The sequence below is a fragment of the Hoplias malabaricus genome, chromosome 6, assembly GCF_029633855.1.
Source record: "Hoplias malabaricus isolate fHopMal1 chromosome 6, fHopMal1.hap1, whole genome shotgun sequence".
Lineage (NCBI taxonomy): Eukaryota > Metazoa > Chordata > Actinopteri > Characiformes > Erythrinidae > Hoplias > Hoplias malabaricus.
The window spans coordinates 20,822,215-20,843,376 of record NC_089805.1 but is presented as its reverse complement, the minus strand read 5'-3'; the positions used below and the strand labels follow the sequence as shown (position 1 = coordinate 20,843,376).

Genomic DNA, 21,162 nt, shown 5'->3' with positions numbered 1-21,162 from the left:
GGGTGCTGGGCCCATGACCACCAGATGGAAGGAATGATTACATCCTGTGCTAAAATCTGGGTGCGTTGTGAGCAGAATACTTTGGGACACGTGAGGATTGTCAGATGCAGTCCTTTGTATTTGACCGCAGAATGCAAAGGCAAGATAGGCAAGGAGAATCAATACAAGGAGCTTTTTCCAAGTTCCAGTGACCTAGTGGATAAGGCACTGGCCTCCTAAGCCAGGGATTGTGGGTTCGAGTCCCATCTAGGGTGCATGGCTAGCAGAGTGGCGCAGCGGAAGCGTGCAGGGCCCATAACCCAGAGGTCGATGGATCGAAACCATCCTCTGCTAATAATGAAGAAAACAAAACCCAACAACCTTGTGCGGTTCATTTTCAGATACTAGGCAGCACAAGGAGGCCAAGCTCTCTTGCTAGGACCTTCTCTCTCACATCAGTGAAAAGACAGGCCTAAACAATGCAATCTTTATATGAGGGGGCACCCAGATTTGAACTGGGGACCTCTTGATCTGCAGTCAAATGCTCTACCACTGAGCTATACCCCCTGCTGCCATAGCTTGGGAAGAAATTCTAGAAAACCAACAAGCCAAAGAGACAATCGATAAGATAACACCACTTCCGATGTCAAGAGCATCTGAACTGTTTTCACAGAGAGGCACCCAGACATGAAATGGGGATCTTTTCAACCACCGCCAAAAGCTTTTTCATTTCGGTCTGTAGGAATGGAACACACATTCGCATCAGAAGTGCTTTACGCCATAAGCATTGATGTCTTGGAAGCGCTGTGTTTCAATCATAATCAAGTATGAAAAGTTCAACAGCGGAAACATGGATATAAGAAATAGGACTACCTCTAGATTGCTTTTGTCATGGAAGCAGAGTGTCAAAGCTGAAGACAGCCTCCCCTAAACAGCCATGATGCCAAGCCTTTCCTGGCAGCGTTTCCCAAGTGCACTACAAGCTTAACGAACCAGTGAGAAGATATTTTGGTGTCCATAACCCTGCCTGGGCAGGAAAGTAGCAGAGCTGTTCAGCGTAAGGGTGCTGGGCCCATGACCACCAGATGGAAGGAATGATTACATCCTGTGCTAAAATCTGGGTGCGTTGTGAGCAGAATACTTTGGGACACGTGAGGATTGTCAGATGCAGTCCTTTGTATTTGACCGCAGAATGCAAAGGCAAGATAGGCAAGGAGAATCAATACAAGGAGCTTTTTCCAAGTTCCAGTGACCTAGTGGATAAGGCACTGGCCTCCTAAGCCAGGGATTGTGGGTTCGAGTCCCATCTAGGGTGTATGGCTAGCAGAGTGGCGCAGCGGAAGCGTGCTGGGCCCATAACCCAGAGGTCGATGGATCGAAACCATCCTCTGCTAATAATGAAGAAAACAAAGCCCAACAACCTTGTGCGGTTCATTTTCAGATACTAGGCAGCACAAGGAGGCCAAGCTCTCTTGCTAGGACCTTCTCTCTCACATCAGTGAAAAGACAGGCCTAAACAACGCAATCTTTATATGAGGGGGCACCCAGATTTGAACTGGGGACCTCTTGATCTGCAGTCAAATGCTCTACCACTGAGCTATACCCCCTGCTGCCATAGCTTGGGAAGAAATTCTAGAAAACCAACAAGCCAAAGAGACAATCGATAAGATAACACCACTTCCGATGTCAAGAGCATCTGAACTGTTTTCACAGAGAGGCACCCAGACATGAAATGGGGATCTTTTCAACCACCGCCAAAAGCTTTTTCATTTCGGTCTGTAGGAATGGAACACACATTCGCATCAGAAGTGCTTTACGCCATAAGCATTGATGTCTTGGAAGCGCTGTGTTTCAATCATAATCAAGTATGAAAAGTTCAACAGCGGAAACATGGATATAAGAAATAGGCCTACCTCTAGATTGCTTTTGTCATGGAAGCAGAGTGTCGAAGCTGAAGACAGCCTCCCCTAAACAGCCATGATGTCAAGCCTTTCCTGGCAGCGTTTCCCAAGTGCACTACAAGCTTAACGAACCAGTGAGAAGATATTTTGGTGTCCATAACCCTGCCTGGGCAGGTAAGTAGCAGAGCTGTTCAGCGTAAGGGTGCTGGGCCCATGACCACCAGATGGAAGGAATGATTACATCCTGTGCTAAAATCTGGGTGCGTTGTGAGCAGAATACTTTGGGACACGTGAGGATTGTCAGATGCAGTCCTTTGTATTTGACCGCAGAATGCAAAGGCAAGATAGGCAAGGAGAATCAATATAAGGAGCTTTTTCCAAGTTCCAGTGACCTAGTGGATAAGGCACTGGCCTCCTAAGCCAGGGATTGTGGGTTTGAGTCCCATCTAGGGTGCATGGCTAGCAGAGTGGCGCAGCGGAAGCGTGCAGGGCCCATAACCCAGAGGTCGATGGATCGAAACCATCCTCTGCTAATAATGAAGAAAACAAAACCCAACAACCTTGTGCGGTTCATTTTCAGATACTAGGCAGCACAAGGAGGCCAAGCTCTCTTGCTAGGACCTTCTCTCTCACATCAGTGAAAAGACAGGCCTAAACAATGCAATCTTTAAATGAGGGGGCACCCAGATTTGAACTGGGGACCTCTTGATCTGCAGTCAAATGCTCTACCACTGAGCTATACCCCCTGCTGCCATAGCTTGGGAAGAAATTCTAGAAAACCAACAAGCCAAAGAGACAATCGATAAGATAACACCACTTTCGATGTCAAGAGCATCTGAACTGTTTTCACAGAGAGGCACCCAGACATGAAATGGGGATCTTTTCAACCACCGCCAAAAGCTTTTTCATTTCGGTCTGTAGGAATGGAACACACATTCGCATCAGAAGTGCTTTACGCCATAAGCATTGATGTCTTGGAAGCGCTGTGTTTCAATCATAATCAAGTATGAAAAGTTCAACAGCGGAAACATGGATATAAGAAATAGGACTACCTCTAGATTGCTTTTGTCATGGAAGCAGAGTGTCAAAGCTGAAGACAGCCTCCCCTAAACAGCCATGATGCCAAGCCTTTCCTGGCAGCGTTTCCCAAGTGCACTACAAGCTTAACGAACCAGTGAGAAGATATTTTGGTGTCCATAACCCTGCCTGGGCAGGAAAGTAGCAGAGCTGTTCAGCGTAAGGGTGCTGGGCCCATGACCACCAGATGGAAGGAATGATTACATCCTGTGCTAAAATCTGGGTGCGTTGTGAGCAGAATACTTTGGGACACGTGAGGATTGTCAGATGCAGTCCTTTGTATTTGACCGCAGAATGCAAAGGCAAGATAGGCAAGGAGAATCAATATAAGGAGCTTTTTCCAAGTTCCAGTGACCTAGTGGATAAGGCACTGGCCTCCTAAGCCTGGGATTGTGGGTTCGAGTCCCATCTAGGGTGCATGGCTAGCAGAGTGGCGCAGCGGAAGCGTGCTGGGCCCATAACCCAGAGGTCGATGGATCGAAACCATCCTCTGCTAATAATGAAGAAAACAAAACCCAACAACCTTGTGCGGTTCATTTTCGGATACTAGGCAGCACAAGGAGGCCAAGCTCTCTTGCTAGGACCTTCTCTCTCACATCAGTGAAAAGACAGGCCTAAACAATGCAATCTTTAAATGAGGGGGCACCCAGATTTGAACTGGGGACCTCTTGATCTGCAGTCAAATGCTCTACCACTGAGCTATACCCCCTGCTGCCATAGCTTGGGAAGAAATTCTAGAAAACCAACAAGCCAAAGAGACAATCGATAAGATAACACCACTTCCGATGTCAAGAGCATCTGAACTGTTTTCACAGAGAGGCACCCAGACATGAAATGGGGATCTTTTCAACCACCGCCAAAAGCTTTTTCATTTCGGTCTGTAGGAATGGAACACACATTCGCATCAGAAGTGCTTTACGCCATAAGCATTGATGTCTTGGAAGCGCTGTGTTTCAATCATAATCAAGTATGAAAAGTTCAACAGCGGAAACATGGATATAAGAAATAGGACTACCTCTAGATTGCTTTTGTCATGGAAGCAGAGTGTCAAAGCTGAAGACAGCCTCCCCTAAACAGCCATGATGCCAAGCCTTTCCTGGCAGCGTTTCCCAAGTGCACTACAAGCTTAACGAACCAGTGAGAAGATATTTTGGTGTCCATAACCCTGCCTGGGCAGGAAAGTAGCAGAGCTGTTCAGCGTAAGGGTGCTGGGCCCATGACCACCAGATGGAAGGAATGATTACATCCTGTGCTAAAATCTGGGTGCGTTGTGAGCAGAATACTTTGGGACACGTGAGGATTGTCAGATGCAGTCCTTTGTATTTGACCGCAGAATGCAAAGGCAAGATAGGCAAGGAGAATCAATACAAGGAGCTTTTTCCAAGTTCCAGTGACCTAGTGGATAAGGCACTGGCCTCCTAAGCCAGGGATTGTGGGTTCGAGTCCCATCTAGGGTGTATGGCTAGCAGAGTGGCGCAGCGGAAGCGTGCTGGGCCCATAACCCAGAGGTCGATGGATCGAAACCATCCTCTGCTAATAATGAAGAAAACAAAGCCCAACAACCTTGTGCGGTTCATTTTCGGACACTAGGCAGCACAAGGAGGCCAAGCTCTCTTGCTAGGACCTTCTCTCTCACATCAGTGAAAAGACAGGCCTAAACAACGCAATCTTTATGTGAGGGGGCACCCAGATTTGAACTGGGGACCTCTTGATCTGCAGTCAAATGCTCTACCACTGAGATATACCCCCTGCTGCCATAGCTTGGGAAGAAATTCTAGAAAACCAACAAGCCAAAGAGACAATCGATAAGATAACACCACTTCCGATGTCAAGAGCATCTGAACTGTTTTCACAGAGAGGCACCCAGACATGAAATGGGGATCTTTTCAACCACCGCCAAAAGCTTTTTCATTTCGGTCTGTAGGAATGGAACACACATTCGCATCAGAAGTGCTTTACGCCATAAGCATTGATGTCTTGGAAGCGCTGTGTTTCAATCATAATCAAGTATGAAAAGTTCAACAGCGGAAACATGGATATAAGAAATAGGCCTACCTATAGATTGCTTTTGTCATGAAAGCAGAGTGTCGAAGCTGAAGACAGCCTCCCCTAAACAGCCATGATGCCAAGCCTTTCCTGGCAGCGTTTCCCAAGTGCACTACAAGCTTAACGAACCAGTGAGAAGATATTTTGGTGTCCATAACCCTGCCTGGGCAGGTAAGTAGCAGAGCTGTTCAGCGTAAGGGTGCTGGGCCCATGACCACCAGATGGAAGGAATGATTACATCCTGTGCTAAAATCTGGGTGCGTTGTGAGCAGAATACTTTGGGACACGTGAGGATTGTCAGATGCAGTCCTTTGTATTTGACCGCAGAATGCAAAGGCAAGATAGGCAAGGAGAATCAATACAAGGAGCTTTTTCCAAGTTCCAGTGACCTAGTGGATAAGGCACTGGCCTCCTAAGCCAGGGATTGTGGGTTCGAGTCCCATCTAGGGTGCATGGCTAGCAGAGTGGCGCAGCGGAAGCGTGCAGGGCCCATAACCCAGAGGTCGATGGATCGAAACCATCCTCTGCTAATAATGAAGAAAACAAAACCCAACAACCTTGTGCGGTTCATTTTCAGATACTAGGCAGCACAAGGAGGCCAAGCTCTCTTGCTAGGACCTTCTCTCTCACATCAGTGAAAAGACAGGCCTAAACAACGCAATCTTTATATGAGGGGGCACCCAGATTTGAACTGGGGACCTCTTGATCTGCAGTCAAATGCTCTACCACTGAGCTATACCCCCTGCTGCCATAGCTTGGGAAGAAATTCTAGAAAACCAACAAGCCAAAGAGACAATCGATAAGATAACACCACTTCCGATGTCAAGAGCATCTGAACTGTTTTCACAGAGAGGCACCCAGACATGAAATGGGGATCTTTTCAACCACCGCCAAAAGCTTTTTCATTTCGGTCTGTAGGAATGGAACACACATTCGCATCAGAAGTGCTTTACGCCATAAGCATTGATGTCTTGGAAGCGCTGTGTTTCAATCATAATCAAGTATGAAAAGTTCAACAGCGGAAACATGGATATAAGAAATAGGCCTACCTCTAGATTGCTTTTGTCATGGAAGCAGAGTGTCGAAGCTGAAGACAGCCTCCCCTAAACAGCCATGATGTCAAGCCTTTCCTGGCAGCGTTTCCCAAGTGCACTACAAGCTTAACGAACCAGTGAGAAGATATTTTGGTGTCCATAACCCTGCCTGGGCAGGTAAGTAGCAGAGCTGTTCAGCGTAAGGGTGCTGGGCCCATGACCACCAGATGGAAGGAATGATTACATCCTGTGCTAAAATCTGGGTGCGTTGTGAGCAGAATACTTTGGGACACGTGAGGATTGTCAGATGCAGTCCTTTGTATTTGACCGCAGAATGCAAAGGCAAGATAGGCAAGGAGAATCAATACAAGGAGCTTTTTCCAAGTTCCAGTGACCTAGTGGATAAGGCACTGGCCTCCTAAGCCAGGGATTGTGGGTTCGAGTCCCATCTAGGGTGCATGGCTAGCAGAGTGGCGCAGCGGAAGCGTGCAGGGCCCATAACCCAGAGGTCGATGGATCGAAACCATCCTCTGCTAATAATGAAGAAAACAAAACCCAACAACCTTGTGCGGTTCATTTTCAGATACTAGGCAGCACAAGGAGGCCAAGCTCTCTTGCTAGGACCTTCTCTCTCACATCAGTGAAAAGACAGGCCTAAACAACGCAATCTTTATATGAGGGGGCACCCAGATTTGAACTGGGGACCTCTTGATCTGCAGTCAAATGCTCTACCACTGAGCTATACCCCCTGCTGCCATAGCTTGGGAAGAAATTCTAGAAAACCAACAAGCCAAAGAGACAATCCATAAGATAACACCACTTCCGATGTCAAGAGCATCTGAACTGTTTTCACAGAGAGGCACCCAGACATGAAATGGGGATCTTTTCAACCACCGCCAAAAGCTTTTTCATTTCGGTCTGTAGGAATGGAACACACATTCGCATCAGAAGTGCTTTACGCCATAAGCATTGATGTCTTGGAAGCGCTGTGTTTCAATCATAATCAAGTATGAAAAGTTCAACAGCGGAAACATGGATATAAGAAATAGGCCTACCTCTAGATTGCTTTTGTCATGGAAGCAGAGTGTCGAAGCTGAAGACAGCCTCCCCTAAACAGCCATGATGTCAAGCCTTTCCTGGCAGCGTTTCCCAAGTGCACTACAAGCTTAACGAACCAGTGAGAAGATATTTTGGTGTCCATAACCCTGCCTGGGCAGGAAAGTAGCAGAGCTGTTCAGCGTAAGGGTGCTGGGCCCATGACCACCAGATGGAAGGAATGATTACATCCTGTGCTAAAATCTGGGTGCGTTGTGAGCAGAATACTTTGGGACACGTGAGGATTGTCAGATGCAGTCCTTTGTATTTGACCGCAGAATGCAAAGGCAAGATAGGCAAGGAGGGTCAATACAAGAAGCTTTTTCCAAGTTCCAGTGACCTAGTGGATAAGGCACTGGCCTCCTAAGCCAGGGATTGTGGGTTCGAGTCCCATCTAGGGTGCATGGCTAGCAGAGTGGCGCAGCGGAAGCGTGCAGGGCCCATAACCCAGAGGTCGATGGATCGAAACCATCCTCTGCTAATAATGAAGAAAACAAAACCCAACAACCTTGTGCGGTTCATTTTCAGATACTAGGCAGCACAAGGAGGCCAAGCTCTCTTGCTAGGACCTTCTCTCTCACATCAGTGAAAAGACAGGCCTAAACAACGCAATCTTTATATGAGGGGGCACCCAGATTTGAACTGGGGACCTCTTGATCTGCAGTCAAATGCTCTTCCACTGAGCTATACCCCCTGCTGCCATAGCTTGGGAAGAAATTCTAGAAAACCAACAAGCCAAAGAGACAATCCATAAGATAACACCACTTCCGATGTCAAGAGCATCTGAACTGTTTTCACAGAGAGGCACCCAGACATGAAATGGGGATCTTTTCAACCACCGCCAAAAGCTTTTTCATTTCGGTCTGTAGGAATGGAACACACATTCGCATCAGAAGTGCTTTACGCCATAAGCATTGATGTCTTGGAAGCGCTGTGTTTCAATCATAATCAAGTATGAAAAGTTCAACAGCGGAAACATGGATATAAGAAATAGGCCTACCTCTAGATTGCTTTTGTCATGGAAGCAGAGTGTCGAAGCTGAAGACAGCCTCCCCTAAACAGCCATGATGTCAAGCCTTTCCTGGCAGCGTTTCCCAAGTGCACTACAAGCTTAACGAACCAGTGAGAAGATATTTTGGTGTCCATAACCCTGCCTGGGCAGGTAAGTAGCAGAGCTGTTCAGCGTAAGGGTGCTGGGCCCATGACCACCAGATGGAAGGAATGATTACATCCTGTGCTAAAATCTGGGTGCGTTGTGAGCAGAATACTTTGGGACACGTGAGGATTGTCAGATGCAGTCCTTTGTATTTGACCGCAGAATGCAAAGGCAAGATAGGCAAGGAGAATCAATATAAGGAGCTTTTTCCAAGTTCCAGTGACCTAGTGGATAAGGCACTGGCCTCCTAAGCCAGGGATTGTGGGTTTGAGTCCCATCTAGGGTGCATGGCTAGCAGAGTGGCGCAGCGGAAGCGTGCAGGGCCCATAACCCAGAGGTCGATGGATCGAAACCATCCTCTGCTAATAATGAAGAAAACAAAACCCAACAACCTTGTGCGGTTCATTTTCAGATACTAGGCAGCACAAGGAGGCCAAGCTCTCTTGCTAGGACCTTCTCTCTCACATCAGTGAAAAGACAGGCCTAAACAATGCAATCTTTATATGAGGGGGCACCCAGATTTGAACTGGGGACCTCTTGATCTGCAGTCAAATGCTCTACCACTGAGCTATACCCCCTGCTGACATAGCTTGGGAAGAAATTCTAGAAAACCAACAAGCCAAAGAGACAATCGATAAGATAACACCACTTCCGATGTCAAGAGCATCTGAACTGTTTTCACAGAGAGGCACCCAGACATGAAATGGGGATCTTTTCAACCACCGCCAAAAGCTTTTTCATTTCGGTCTGTAGGAATGGAACACACATTCGCATCAGAAGTGCTTTACGCCATAAGCATTGATGTCTTGGAAGCGCTGTGTTTCAATCATAATCAAGTATGAAAAGTTCAACAGCGGAAACATGGATATAAGAAATAGGACTACCTCTAGATTGCTTTTGTCATGGAAGCAGAGTGTCAAAGCTGAAGACAGCCTCCCCTAAACAGCCATGATGCCAAGCCTTTCCTGGCAGCGTTTCCCAAGTGCACTACAAGCTTAACGAACCAGTGAGAAGATATTTTGGTGTCCATAACCCTGCCTGGGCAGGAAAGTAGCAGAGCTGTTCAGCGTAAGGGTGCTGGGCCCATGACCACCAGATGGAAGGAATGATTACATCCTGTGCTAAAATCTGGGTGCGTTGTGAGCAGAATACTTTGGGACACGTGAGGATTGTCAGATGCAGTCCTTTGTATTTGACCGCAGAATGCAAAGGCAAGATAGGCAAGGAGAATCAATACAAGGAGCTTTTTCCAAGTTCCAGTGACCTAGTGGATAAGGCACTGGCCTCCTAAGCCAGGGATTGTGGGTTCGAGTCCCATCTAGGGTGTATGGCTAGCAGAGTGGCGCAGCGGTAGCGTGCTGGGCCCATAACCCAGAGGTCGATGGATCGAAACCATCCTCTGCTAATAATGAAGAAAACAAAGCCCAACAACCTTGTGCGGTTCATTTTCGGACACTAGGCAGCACAAGGAGGCCAAGCTCTCTTGCTAGGACCTTCTCTCTCACATCAGTGAAAAGACAGGCCTAAACAATGCAATCTTTATATGAGGGGGCACCCAGATTTGAACTGGGGACCTCTTGATCTGCAGTCAAATGCTCTACCACTGAGCTATACCCCCTGCTGCCATAGCTTGGGAAGAAATTCTAGAAAACCAACAAGCCAAAGAGACAATCCATAAGATAACACCACTTCCGATGTCAAGAGCATCTGAACTGTTTTCACAGAGAGGCACCCAGACATGAAATGGGGATCTTTTCAACCACCGCCAAAAGCTTTTTCATTTCGGTCTGTAGGAATGGAACACACATTCGCATCAGAAGTGCTTTACGCCATAAGCATTGATGTCTTGGAAGCGCTGTGTTTCAATCATAATCAAGTATGAAAAGTTCAACAGCGGAAACATGGATATAAGAAATAGGACTACCTCTAGATTGCTTTTGTCATGGAAGCAGAGTGTCAAAGCTGAAGACAGCCTCCCCTAAACAGCCATGATGCCAAGCCTTTCCTGGCAGCGTTTCCCAAGTGCACTACAAGCTTAACGAACCAGTGAGAAGATATTTTGGTGTCCATAACCCTGCCTGGGCAGGAAAGTAGCAGAGCTGTTCAGCGTAAGGGTGCTGGGCCCATGACCACCAGATGGAAGGAATGATTACATCCTGTGCTAAAATCTGGGTGCGTTGTGAGCAGAATACTTTGGGACACGTGAGGATTGTCAGATGCAGTCCTTTGTATTTGACCGCAGAATGCAAAGGCAAGATAGGCAAGGAGAATCAATATAAGGAGCTTTTTCCAAGTTCCAGTGACCTAGTGGATAAGGCACTGGCCTCCTAAGCCTGGGATTGTGGGTTCGAGTCCCATCTAGGGTGCATGGCTAGCAGAGTGGCGCAGCGGAAGCGTGCTGGGCCCATAACCCAGAGGTCGATGGATCGAAACCATCCTCTGCTAATAATGAAGAAAACAAAACCCAACAACCTTGTGCGGTTCATTTTCGGATACTAGGCAGCACAAGGAGGCCAAGCTCTCTTGCTAGGACCTTCTCTCTCACATCAGTGAAAAGACAGGCCTAAACAATGCAATCTTTAAATGAGGGGGCACCCAGATTTGAACTGGGGACCTCTTGATCTGCAGTCAAATGCTCTACCACTGAGCTATACCCCCAGCTGCCATAGCTTGGGAAGAAATTCTAGAAAACCAACAAGCCAAAGAGACAATCGATAAGATAACACCACTTCCGATGTCAAGAGCATCTGAACTGTTTTCACAGAGAGGCACCCAGACATGAAATGGGGATCTTTTCAACCACCGCCAAAAGCTTTTTCATTTCGGTCTGTAGGAATGGAACACACATTCGCATCAGAAGTGCTTTACGCCATAAGCATTGATGTCTTGGAAGCGCTGTGTTTCAATCATAATCAAGTATGAAAAGTTCAACAGCGGAAACATGGATATAAGAAATAGGACTACCTCTAGATTGCTTTTGTCATGGAAGCAGAGTGTCAAAGCTGAAGACAGCCTCCCCTAAACAGCCATGATGCCAAGCCTTTCCTGGCAGCGTTTCCCAAGTGCACTACAAGCTTAACGAACCAGTGAGAAGATATTTTGGTGTCCATAACCCTGCCTGGGCAGGAAAGTAGCAGAGCTGTTCAGCGTAAGGGTGCTGGGCCCATGACCACCAGATGGAAGGAATGATTACATCCTGTGCTAAAATCTGGGTGCGTTGTGAGCAGAATACTTTGGGACACGTGAGGATTGTCAGATGCAGTCCTTTGTATTTGACCGCAGAATGCAAAGGCAAGATAGGCAAGGAGAATCAATATAAGGAGCTTTTTCCAAGTTCCAGTGACCTAGTGGATAAGGCACTGGCCTCCTAAGCCAGGGATTGTGGGTTTGAGTCCCATCTAGGGTGCATGGCTAGCAGAGTGGCGCAGCGGAAGCGTGCAGGGCCCATAACCCAGAGGTCGATGGATCGAAACCATCCTCTGCTAATAATGAAGAAAACAAAACCCAACAACCTTGTGCGGTTCATTTTCAGATACTAGGCAGCACAAGGAGGCCAAGCTCTCTTGCTAGGACCTTCTCTCTCACATCAGTGAAAAGACAGGCCTAAACAATGCAATCTTTATATGAGGGGGCACCCAGATTTGAACTGGGGACCTCTTGATCTGCAGTCAAATGCTCTACCACTGAGCTATACCCCCTGCTGACATAGCTTGGGAAGAAATTCTAGAAAACCAACAAGCCAAAGAGACAATCGATAAGATAACACCACTTCCGATGTCAAGAGCATCTGAACTGTTTTCACAGAGAGGCACCCAGACATGAAATGGGGATCTTTTCAACCACCGCCAAAAGCTTTTTCATTTCGGTCTGTAGGAATGGAACACACATTCGCATCAGAAGTGCTTTACGCCATAAGCATTGATGTCTTGGAAGCGCTGTGTTTCAATCATAATCAAGTATGAAAAGTTCAACAGCGGAAACATGGATATAAGAAATAGGACTACCTCTAGATTGCTTTTGTCATGGAAGCAGAGTGTCAAAGCTGAAGACAGCCTCCCCTAAACAGCCATGATGCCAAGCCTTTCCTGGCAGCGTTTCCCAAGTGCACTACAAGCTTAACGAACCAGTGAGAAGATATTTTGGTGTCCATAACCCTGCCTGGGCAGGAACGTAGCAGAGCTGTTCAGCGTAAGGGTGCTGGGCCCATGACCACCAGATGGAAGGAATGATTACATCCTGTGCTAAAATCTGGGTGCGTTGTGAGCAGAATACTTTGGGACACGTGAGGATTGTCAGATGCAGTCCTTTGTATTTGACCGCAGAATGCAAAGGCAAGATAGGCAAGGAGAATCAATACAAGGAGCTTTTTCCAAGTTCCAGTGACCTAGTGGATAAGGCACTGGCCTCCTAAGCCAGGGATTGTGGGTTCGAGTCCCATCTAGGGTGTATGGCTAGCAGAGTGGCGCAGCGGTAGCGTGCTGGGCCCATAACCCAGAGGTCGATGGATCGAAACCATCCTCTGCTAATAATGAAGAAAACAAAGCCCAACAACCTTGTGCGGTTCATTTTCGGACACTAGGCAGCACAAGGAGGCCAAGCTCTCTTGCTAGGACCTTCTCTCTCACATCAGTGAAAAGACAGGCCTAAACAATGCAATCTTTATATGAGGGGGCACCCAGATTTGAACTGGGGACCTCTTGATCTGCAGTCAAATGCTCTACCACTGAGCTATACCCCCTGCTGCCATAGCTTGGGAAGAAATTCTAGAAAACCAACAAGCCAAAGAGACAATCCATAAGATAACACCACTTCCGATGTCAAGAGCATCTGAACTGTTTTCACAGAGAGGCACCCAGACATGAAATGGGGATCTTTTCAACCACCGCCAAAAGCTTTTTCATTTCGGTCTGTAGGAATGGAACACACATTCGCATCAGAAGTGCTTTACGCCATAAGCATTGATGTCTTGGAAGCGCTGTGTTTCAATCATAATCAAGTATGAAAAGTTCAACAGCGGAAACATGGATATAAGAAATAGGACTACCTCTAGATTGCTTTTGTCATGGAAGCAGAGTGTCAAAGCTGAAGACAGCCTCCCCTAAACAGCCATGATGCCAAGCCTTTCCTGGCAGCGTTTCCCAAGTGCACTACAAGCTTAACGAACCAGTGAGAAGATATTTTGGTGTCCATAACCCTGCCTGGGCAGGAAAGTAGCAGAGCTGTTCAGCGTAAGGGTGCTGGGCCCATGACCACCAGATGGAAGGAATGATTACATCCTGTGCTAAAATCTGGGTGCGTTGTGAGCAGAATACTTTGGGACACGTGAGGATTGTCAGATGCAGTCCTTTGTATTTGACCGCAGAATGCAAAGGCAAGATAGGCAAGGAGAATCAATATAAGGAGCTTTTTCCAAGTTCCAGTGACCTAGTGGATAAGGCACTGGCCTCCTAAGCCTGGGATTGTGGGTTCGAGTCCCATCTAGGGTGCATGGCTAGCAGAGTGGCGCAGCGGAAGCGTGCTGGGCCCATAACCCAGAGGTCGATGGATCGAAACCATCCTCTGCTAATAATGAAGAAAACAAAACCCAACAACCTTGTGCGGTTCATTTTCGGATACTAGGCAGCACAAGGAGGCCAAGCTCTCTTGCTAGGACCTTCTCTCTCACATCAGTGAAAAGACAGGCCTAAACAATGCAATCTTTAAATGAGGGGGCACCCAGATTTGAACTGGGGACCTCTTGATCTGCAGTCAAATGCTCTACCACTGAGCTATACCCCCTGCTGCCATAGCTTGGGAAGAAATTCTAGAAAACCAACAAGCCAAAGAGACAATCGATAAGATAACACCACTTCCGATGTCAAGAGCATCTGAACTGTTTTCACAGAGAGGCACCCAGACATGAAATGGGGATCTTTTCAACCACCGCCAAAAGCTTTTTCATTTCGGTCTGTAGGAATGGAACACACATTCGCATCAGAAGTGCTTTACGCCATAAGCATTGATGTCTTGGAAGCGCTGTGTTTCAATCATAATCAAGTATGAAAAGTTCAACAGCGGAAACATGGATATAAGAAATAGGACTACCTCTAGATTGCTTTTGTCATGGAAGCAGAGTGTCAAAGCTGAAGACAGCCTCCCCTAAACAGCCATGATGCCAAGCCTTTCCTGGCAGCGTTTCCCAAGTGCACTACAAGCTTAACGAACCAGTGAGAAGATATTTTGGTGTCCATAACCCTGCCTGGGCAGGAAAGTAGCAGAGCTGTTCAGCGTAAGGGTGCTGGGCCCATGACCACCAGATGGAAGGAATGATTACATCCTGTGCTAAAATCTGGGTGCGTTGTGAGCAGAATAATTTGGGACACGTGAGGATTGTCAGATGCAGTCCTTTGTATTTGACCGCAGAATGCAAAGGCAAGATAGGCAAGGAGAATCAATACAAGGAGCTTTTTCCAAGTTCCAGTGACCTAGTGGATAAGGCACTGGCCTCCTAAGCCAGGGATTGTGGGTTCGAGTCCCATCTAGGGTGTATGGCTAGCAGATTGGCGCAGCGGTAGCGTGCTGGGCCCATAACCCAGAGGTCGATGGATCGAAACCATCCTCTGCTAATAATGAAGAAAACAAAGCCCAACAACCTTGTGCGGTTCATTTTCGGACACTAGGCAGCACAAGGAGGCCAAGCTCTCTTGCTAGGACCTTCTCTCTCACATCAGTGAAAAGACAGGCCTAAACAATGCAATCTTTATATGAGGGGGCACCCAGATTTGAACTGGGGACCTCTTGATCTGCAGTCAAATGCTCTACCACTGAGATATACCCCCTGCTGCCATAGCTTGGGAAGAAATTCTAGAAAACCAACAAGCCAAAGAGACAATCGATAAGATAACACCACTTCCGATGTCAAGAGCATCTGAACTGTTTTCACAGAGAGGCACCCAGACATGAAATGGGGATCTTTTCAACCACTGCCAAAAGCTTTTTCATTTCGGTCTGTAGGAATGGAACACACATTCGCATCAGAAGTGCTTTACGCCATAAGCATTGATGTCTTGGAAGCGCTGTGTTTCAATCATAATCAAGTATGAAAAGTTCAACAGCGGAAACATGGATATAAGAAATAGGCCTACCTCTAGATTGCTTTTGTCATGGAAGCAGAGTGTCGAAGCTGAAGACAGCCTCCCCTAAACAGCCATGATGTCAAGCCTTTCCTGGCAGCGTTTCCCAAGTGCACTACAAGCTTAACGAACCAGTGAGAAGATATTTTGGTGTCCATAACCCTGCCTGGGCAGGTAAGTAGCAGAGCTGTTCAGCGTAAGGGTGCTGGGCCCATGACCACCAGATGGAAGGAATGATTACATCCTGTGCTAAAATCTGGGTGCGTTGTGAGCAGAATACTTTGGGACACGTGAGGATTGTCAGATGCAGTCCTTTGTATTTGACCGCAGAATGCAAAGGCAAGATAGGCAAGGAGAATCAATATAAGGAGCTTTTTCCAAGTTCCAGTGACCTAGTGGATAAGGCACTGGCCTCCTAAGCCAGGGATTGTGGGTTCGAGTCCCATCTAGGGTGTATGGCTAGCAGATTGGCGCAGCGGTAGCGTGCTGGGCCCATAACCCAGAGGTCGATGGATCGAAACCATCCTCTGCTAATAATGAAGAAAACAAAGCCCAACAACCTTGTGCGGTTCATTTTCGGACACTAGGCAGCACAAGGAGGCCAAGCTCTCTTGCTAGGACCTTCTCTCTCACATCAGTGAAAAGACAGGCCTAAACAATGCAATCTTTATATGAGGGGGCACCCAGATTTGAACTGGGGACCTCTTGATCTGCAGTCAAATGCTCTACCACTGAGATATACCCCCTGCTGCCATAGCTTGGGAAGAAATTCTAGAAAACCAACAAGCCAAAGAGACAATCGATAAGATAACACCACTTCCGATGTCAAGAGCATCTGAACTGTTTTCACAGAGAGGCACCCAGACATGAAATGGGGATCTTTTCAACCACTGCCAAAAGCTTTTTCATTTCGGTCTGTAGGAATGGAACACACATTCGCATCAGAAGTGCTTTACGCCATAAGCATTGATGTCTTGGAAGCGCTGTGTTTCAATCATAATCAAGTATGAAAAGTTCAACAGCGGAAACATGGATATAAGAAATAGGCCTACCTCTAGATTGCTTTTGTCATGGAAGCAGAGTGTCGAAGCTGAAGACAGCCTCCCCTAAACAGCCATGATGTCAAGCCTTTCCTGGCAGCGTTTCCCAAGTGCACTACAAGCTTAACGAACCAGTGAGAAGATATTTTGGTGTCCATAACCCTGCCTGGGCAGGTAAGTAGCAGAGCTGTTCAGCGTAAGGGTGCTGGGCCCATGACCACCAGATGGAAGGAATGATTACATCCTGTGCTAAAATCTGGGTGCGTTGTGAGCAGAATACTTTGGGACACGTGAGGATTGTCAGATGCAGTCCTTTGTATTTGACCGCAGAATGCAAAGGCAAGATAGGCAAGGAGAATCAATATAAGGAGCTTTTTCCAAGTTCCAGTGACCTAGTGGATAAGGCACTGGCCTCCTAAGCCAGGGATTGTGGGTTTGAGTCCCATCTAGGGTGCATGGCTAGCAGAGTGGTGCAGCGGAAGCGTGCAGGGCCCATAACCCAGAGGTTGATGGATCGAAACCATCCTCTGCTAATAATGAAGAAAACAAAACCCAACAACCTTGTGCGGTTCATTTTCGGATACTAGGCAGCACAAGGAGGCCAAGCTCTCTTGCTAGGACCTTCTCTCTCACATCAGTGAAAAGACAGGCCTAAACAATGCAATCTTTATATGAGGGGGCACCCAGATTTGAACTGGGGACCTCTTGATCTGCAGTCAAATGCTCTACCACTGAGCTATACCCCCTGCTGCCATAGCTTGGGAAGAAATTCTAGAAAACCAACAAGCCAAAGAGACAATCGATAAGATAACACCACTTCCGATGTCAAGAGCATCTGAACTGTTTTCACAGAGAGGCACCCAGACATGAAATGGGGATCTTTTCAACCACCGCCAAAAGCTTTTTCATTTCGGTCTGTAGGAATGGAACACACATTCGCATCAGAAGTGCTTTACGCCATAAGCATTGATGTCTTGGAAGCGCTGTGTTTCAATCATAATCAAGTATGAAAAGTTCAACAGCGGAAACATGGATATAAGAAATAGGACTACCTCTAGATTGCTTTTGTCATGGAAGCAGAGTGTCAAAGCTGAAGACAGCCTCCCCTAAACAGCCATGATGCCAAGCCTTTCCTGGCAGCGTTTCCCAAGTGCACTACAAGCTTAACGAACCAGTGAGAAGATATTTTGGTGTCCATAACCCTGCCTGGGCAGGAAAGTAGCAGAGCTGTTCAGCGTAAGGGTGCTGGGCCCATGACCACCAGATGGAAGGAATGATTACATCCTGTGCTAAAATCTGGGTGCGTTGTGAGCAGAATACTTTGGGACACGTGAGGATTGTCAGATGCAGTCCTTTGTATTTGACCGCAGAATGCAAAGGCAAGATAGGCAAGGAGAATCAATACAAGGAGCTTTTTCCAAGTTCCAGTGACCTAGTGGATAAGGCACTGGCCTCCTAAGCCAGGGATTGTGGGTTCGAGTCCCATCTAGGGTGTATGGCTAGCAGAGTGGCGCAGCGGTAGCGTGCTGGGCCCATAACCCAGAGGTCGATGGATCGAAACAATCCTCTGCTAATAATGAAGAAAACAAAGCCCAACAACCTTGTGCGGTTCATTTTCGGACACTAGGCAGCACAAGGAGGCCAAGCTCTCTTGCTAGGACCTTCTCTCTCACATCAGTGAAAAGACAGGCCTAAACAATGCAATCTTTATATGAGGGGGCACCCAGATTTGAACTGGGGACCTCTTGATCTGCAGTCAAATGCTCTACCACTGAGATATACCCCCTGCTGCCATAGCTTGGGAAGAAATTCTAGAAAACCAACAAGCCAAAGAGACAATCGATAAGATAACACCACTTCCGATGTCAAGAGCATCTGAACTGTTTTCACAGAGAGGCACCCAGACATGAAATGGGGATCTTTTCAACCACCGCCAAAAGCTTTTTCATTTCGGTCTGTAGGAATGGAACACACATTCGCATCAGAAGTGCTTTACGCCATAAGCATTGATGTCTTGGAAGCGCTGTGTTTCAATCATAATCAAGTATGAAAAGTTCAACAGCGGAAACATGGATATAAGAAATAGGACTACCTCTAGATTGCTTTTGTCATGGAAGCAGAGTGTCAAAGCTGAAGACAGCCTCCCCTAAACAGCCATGATGCCAAGCCTTTCCTGGCAGCGTTTCCCAAGTGCACTACAAGCTTAACGAACCAGTGAGAAGATATTTTGGTGTCCATAACCCTGCCTGGGCAGGAAAGTAGCAGAGCTGTTCAGCGTAAGGGTGCTGGGCCCATGACCACCAGATGGAAGGAATGATTACATCCTGTGCTAAAATCTGGGTGCGTTGTGAGCAGAATACTTTGGGACACGTGAGGATTGTCAGATGCAGTCCTTTGTATTTGACCGCAGAATGCAAAGGCAAGATAGGCAAGGAGAATCAATATAAGGAGCTTTTTCCAAGTTCCAGTGACCTAGTGGATAAGGCACTGGCCTCCTAAGCCAGGGATTGTGGGTTCGAGTCCCATCTAGGGTGTAAGGCTAGCAGAGTGGCGCAGCGGAAGCGTGCTGGGCCCATACCCCAGAGGTCGATGGATCGAAACCATCCTCTGCTAATAATGAAGAAAACAAAACCCAACAACCTTGTGCGGTTCATTTTCGGACACTAGGCAGCACAAGGAGGCCAAGCTCTCTTGCTAGGACCTTCTCTCTCACATCAGTGAAAAGACAGGCCTAAACAATGCAAACTTTATATGAGGGGGCACCCAGATTTGAACTGGGGACCTCTTGATCTGCAGTCAAATGCTCTACCACTGAGATATACCCCCTGCTGCCATAGCTTGGGAAGAAATTCTAGAAAACCAACAAGCCAAAGAGACAATCGATAAGATAACACCACTTCCGATGTCAAGAGCATCTGAACTGTTTTCACAGAGAGGCACCCAGACATGAAATGGGGATCTTTTCAACCACCGCCAAAAGCTTTTTCATTTCGGTCTGTAGGAATGGAACACACATTCGCATCAGAAGTGCTTTACGCCATAAGCATTGATGTCTTGGAAGCGCTGTGTTTCAATCATAATCAAGTATGAAAAGTTCAACAGCGGAAACATGGATATAAGAAATAGGATTACCTCTAGATTGCTTTTGTCATGGAAGCAGAGTGTCGAAGCTGAAGACAGCCTCCCCTAAATAGCCATGATGCCAAGCCTTTCCTGGCAGCGTTTCCCAAGTGCACTACAAGCTTAACGAACCAGTGAGAAGATATTTTGGTGTCCATAACCCTGCCTGGGCAGGAAAGTAGCAGAGCTGTTCAGCGTAAGGGTGCTGGGCCCATGACCACCAGATGGAAGGAATGATTACATCCTGTGCTAAAATCTGGGTGCGTTGTGAGCAGAATACTTTGGGACACGTGAGGATTGTCAGATGCAGTCCTTTGTATTTGACCGCAGAATGCAAAGGCAAGATAGGCAAGGAGAATCAATATAAGGAGCTTTTTCCAAGTTCCAGTGACCTAGTGGATAAGGCACTGGCCTCCTAAGCCAGGGATTGTGGGTTCGAGTCCCATCTAGGGTGTATGGCTAGCAGAGTGGCGCAGCGGAAGCGTGCTGGGCCCATAACCCAGAGGTCGATGGATCGAAACCATCCTCTGCTAATAATGAAGAAAACAAAAGCCAACAACCTTGTGCGGTTGATTTTCGGACACTAGGCAGCACAAGGAGGCCAAGCTCTCTTGCTAGGACCTTCTCTCTCACATCAGTGAAAAGACAGGCCTAAACAATGCAATCTTTATATGAGGGGGCACCCAGATTTGAACTGGGTACCTCTTGATCTGCAATCAAATGCTCTACCACTGAGCTATACCCCCTGCTGCCATAGCTTGGGAAGAAATTCTAGAAAACCAACAAGCCAAAGAGACAATCCATAAGATAACACCACTTCCGATGTCAAGAGCATCTGAACTGTTTTCACAGAGAGGCACCCAGACATGAAATGGGGATCTTTTCAACCACCGCCAAAAGCTTTTTCATTTCGGTCTGTAGGAATGGAACACACATTCGCATCAGAAGTGCTTTACGCCATAAGCATTGATGTCTTGGAAGCGCTGTGTTTCAAAGTGCTTTACGCCATAAGCATTGATGTCTTGGAAGCGCTGTGTTTCAATCATAATCAAGTATGAAAAGTTCAACAGCGGAAACATGGATATAAGAAATAGGATTACCTCTAGATTGCTTTTGTCATGGAAGCAGAGTGTCAAAGCTGAAGACAGCCTCCCCTAAACAGCCATGATGCCAAGCCTTTCCTGGCAGCGTTTCCCAAGTGCACTACAAGCTTAACGAACCAGTGAGAAGATATTTTGGTGTCCATAACCCTGCCTGGGCAGGAAAGTAGCAGAGCTGTTCAGCGTAAGGGTGCTGGGCCCATGACCACCAGATGGAAGGAATGATTACATCCTGTGCTAAAATCTGGGTGCGTTGTGAGCAGAATACTTTGGGACACGTGAGGATTGTCAGATGCAGTCCTTTGTATTTGACCGCAGAATGCAAAGGCAAGATAGGCAAGGAGAATCAATATAAGGAGCTTTTTCCAAGTTCCAGTGACCTAGTGGATAAGGCACTGGCCTCCTAAGCCAGGGATTGTGGGTTCGAGTCCCATCTAGGGTGTATGGCTAGCAGAGTGGCGCAGCGGAAGCGTGCTGGGCCCATAACCCAGAGGTCGATGGA

At 47.2% G+C, this 21,162-nt stretch overlaps 16 non-coding genes across 16 annotated transcripts; 2 read left to right on the top strand and 14 right to left on the bottom strand.

Moving 5' to 3' along the window:
* Positions 1-474: 474 nt before the first annotated feature.
* trnac-gca (transfer RNA cysteine (anticodon GCA)) lies at positions 475-546 on the bottom strand. The gene has a single exon. It is a non-coding gene; the product is annotated as a tRNA-Cys (tRNA).
* Positions 547-1,514: 968 nt separating this feature from the next.
* trnac-gca (transfer RNA cysteine (anticodon GCA)) lies at positions 1,515-1,586 on the bottom strand. Its single transcript has one exon. It is a non-coding gene; the product is annotated as a tRNA-Cys (tRNA).
* Positions 1,587-2,554: 968 nt separating this feature from the next.
* On the bottom strand, positions 2,555-2,626 carry trnac-gca (transfer RNA cysteine (anticodon GCA)). Its single transcript has one exon. It is a non-coding gene; the product is annotated as a tRNA-Cys (tRNA).
* A 968-nt stretch (positions 2,627-3,594) lies between these two features.
* Positions 3,595-3,666, bottom strand: trnac-gca (transfer RNA cysteine (anticodon GCA)). The gene has a single exon. It is a non-coding gene; the product is annotated as a tRNA-Cys (tRNA).
* A 2,008-nt stretch (positions 3,667-5,674) lies between these two features.
* Positions 5,675-5,746, bottom strand: trnac-gca (transfer RNA cysteine (anticodon GCA)). Its single transcript has one exon. It is a non-coding gene; the product is annotated as a tRNA-Cys (tRNA).
* Positions 5,747-6,714: 968 nt separating this feature from the next.
* trnac-gca (transfer RNA cysteine (anticodon GCA)) lies at positions 6,715-6,786 on the bottom strand. Its single transcript has one exon. It is a non-coding gene; the product is annotated as a tRNA-Cys (tRNA).
* A 968-nt stretch (positions 6,787-7,754) lies between these two features.
* On the bottom strand, positions 7,755-7,826 carry trnac-gca (transfer RNA cysteine (anticodon GCA)). Its single transcript has one exon. It is a non-coding gene; the product is annotated as a tRNA-Cys (tRNA).
* A 968-nt stretch (positions 7,827-8,794) lies between these two features.
* Positions 8,795-8,866, bottom strand: trnac-gca (transfer RNA cysteine (anticodon GCA)). Its single transcript has one exon. It is a non-coding gene; the product is annotated as a tRNA-Cys (tRNA).
* A 755-nt stretch (positions 8,867-9,621) lies between these two features.
* Positions 9,622-9,693, top strand: trnam-cau (transfer RNA methionine (anticodon CAU)). The gene has a single exon. It is a non-coding gene; the product is annotated as a tRNA-Met (tRNA).
* Positions 9,694-9,834: 141 nt separating this feature from the next.
* On the bottom strand, positions 9,835-9,906 carry trnac-gca (transfer RNA cysteine (anticodon GCA)). The gene has a single exon. It is a non-coding gene; the product is annotated as a tRNA-Cys (tRNA).
* A 968-nt stretch (positions 9,907-10,874) lies between these two features.
* trnac-gca (transfer RNA cysteine (anticodon GCA)) lies at positions 10,875-10,946 on the bottom strand. The gene has a single exon. It is a non-coding gene; the product is annotated as a tRNA-Cys (tRNA).
* A 968-nt stretch (positions 10,947-11,914) lies between these two features.
* On the bottom strand, positions 11,915-11,986 carry trnac-gca (transfer RNA cysteine (anticodon GCA)). Its single transcript has one exon. It is a non-coding gene; the product is annotated as a tRNA-Cys (tRNA).
* Positions 11,987-12,741: 755 nt separating this feature from the next.
* trnam-cau (transfer RNA methionine (anticodon CAU)) lies at positions 12,742-12,813 on the top strand. Its single transcript has one exon. It is a non-coding gene; the product is annotated as a tRNA-Met (tRNA).
* A 141-nt stretch (positions 12,814-12,954) lies between these two features.
* Positions 12,955-13,026, bottom strand: trnac-gca (transfer RNA cysteine (anticodon GCA)). The gene has a single exon. It is a non-coding gene; the product is annotated as a tRNA-Cys (tRNA).
* Positions 13,027-13,994: 968 nt separating this feature from the next.
* On the bottom strand, positions 13,995-14,066 carry trnac-gca (transfer RNA cysteine (anticodon GCA)). Its single transcript has one exon. It is a non-coding gene; the product is annotated as a tRNA-Cys (tRNA).
* Positions 14,067-17,114: 3,048 nt separating this feature from the next.
* Positions 17,115-17,186, bottom strand: trnac-gca (transfer RNA cysteine (anticodon GCA)). Its single transcript has one exon. It is a non-coding gene; the product is annotated as a tRNA-Cys (tRNA).
* Positions 17,187-21,162: the final 3,976 nt, after the last annotated feature.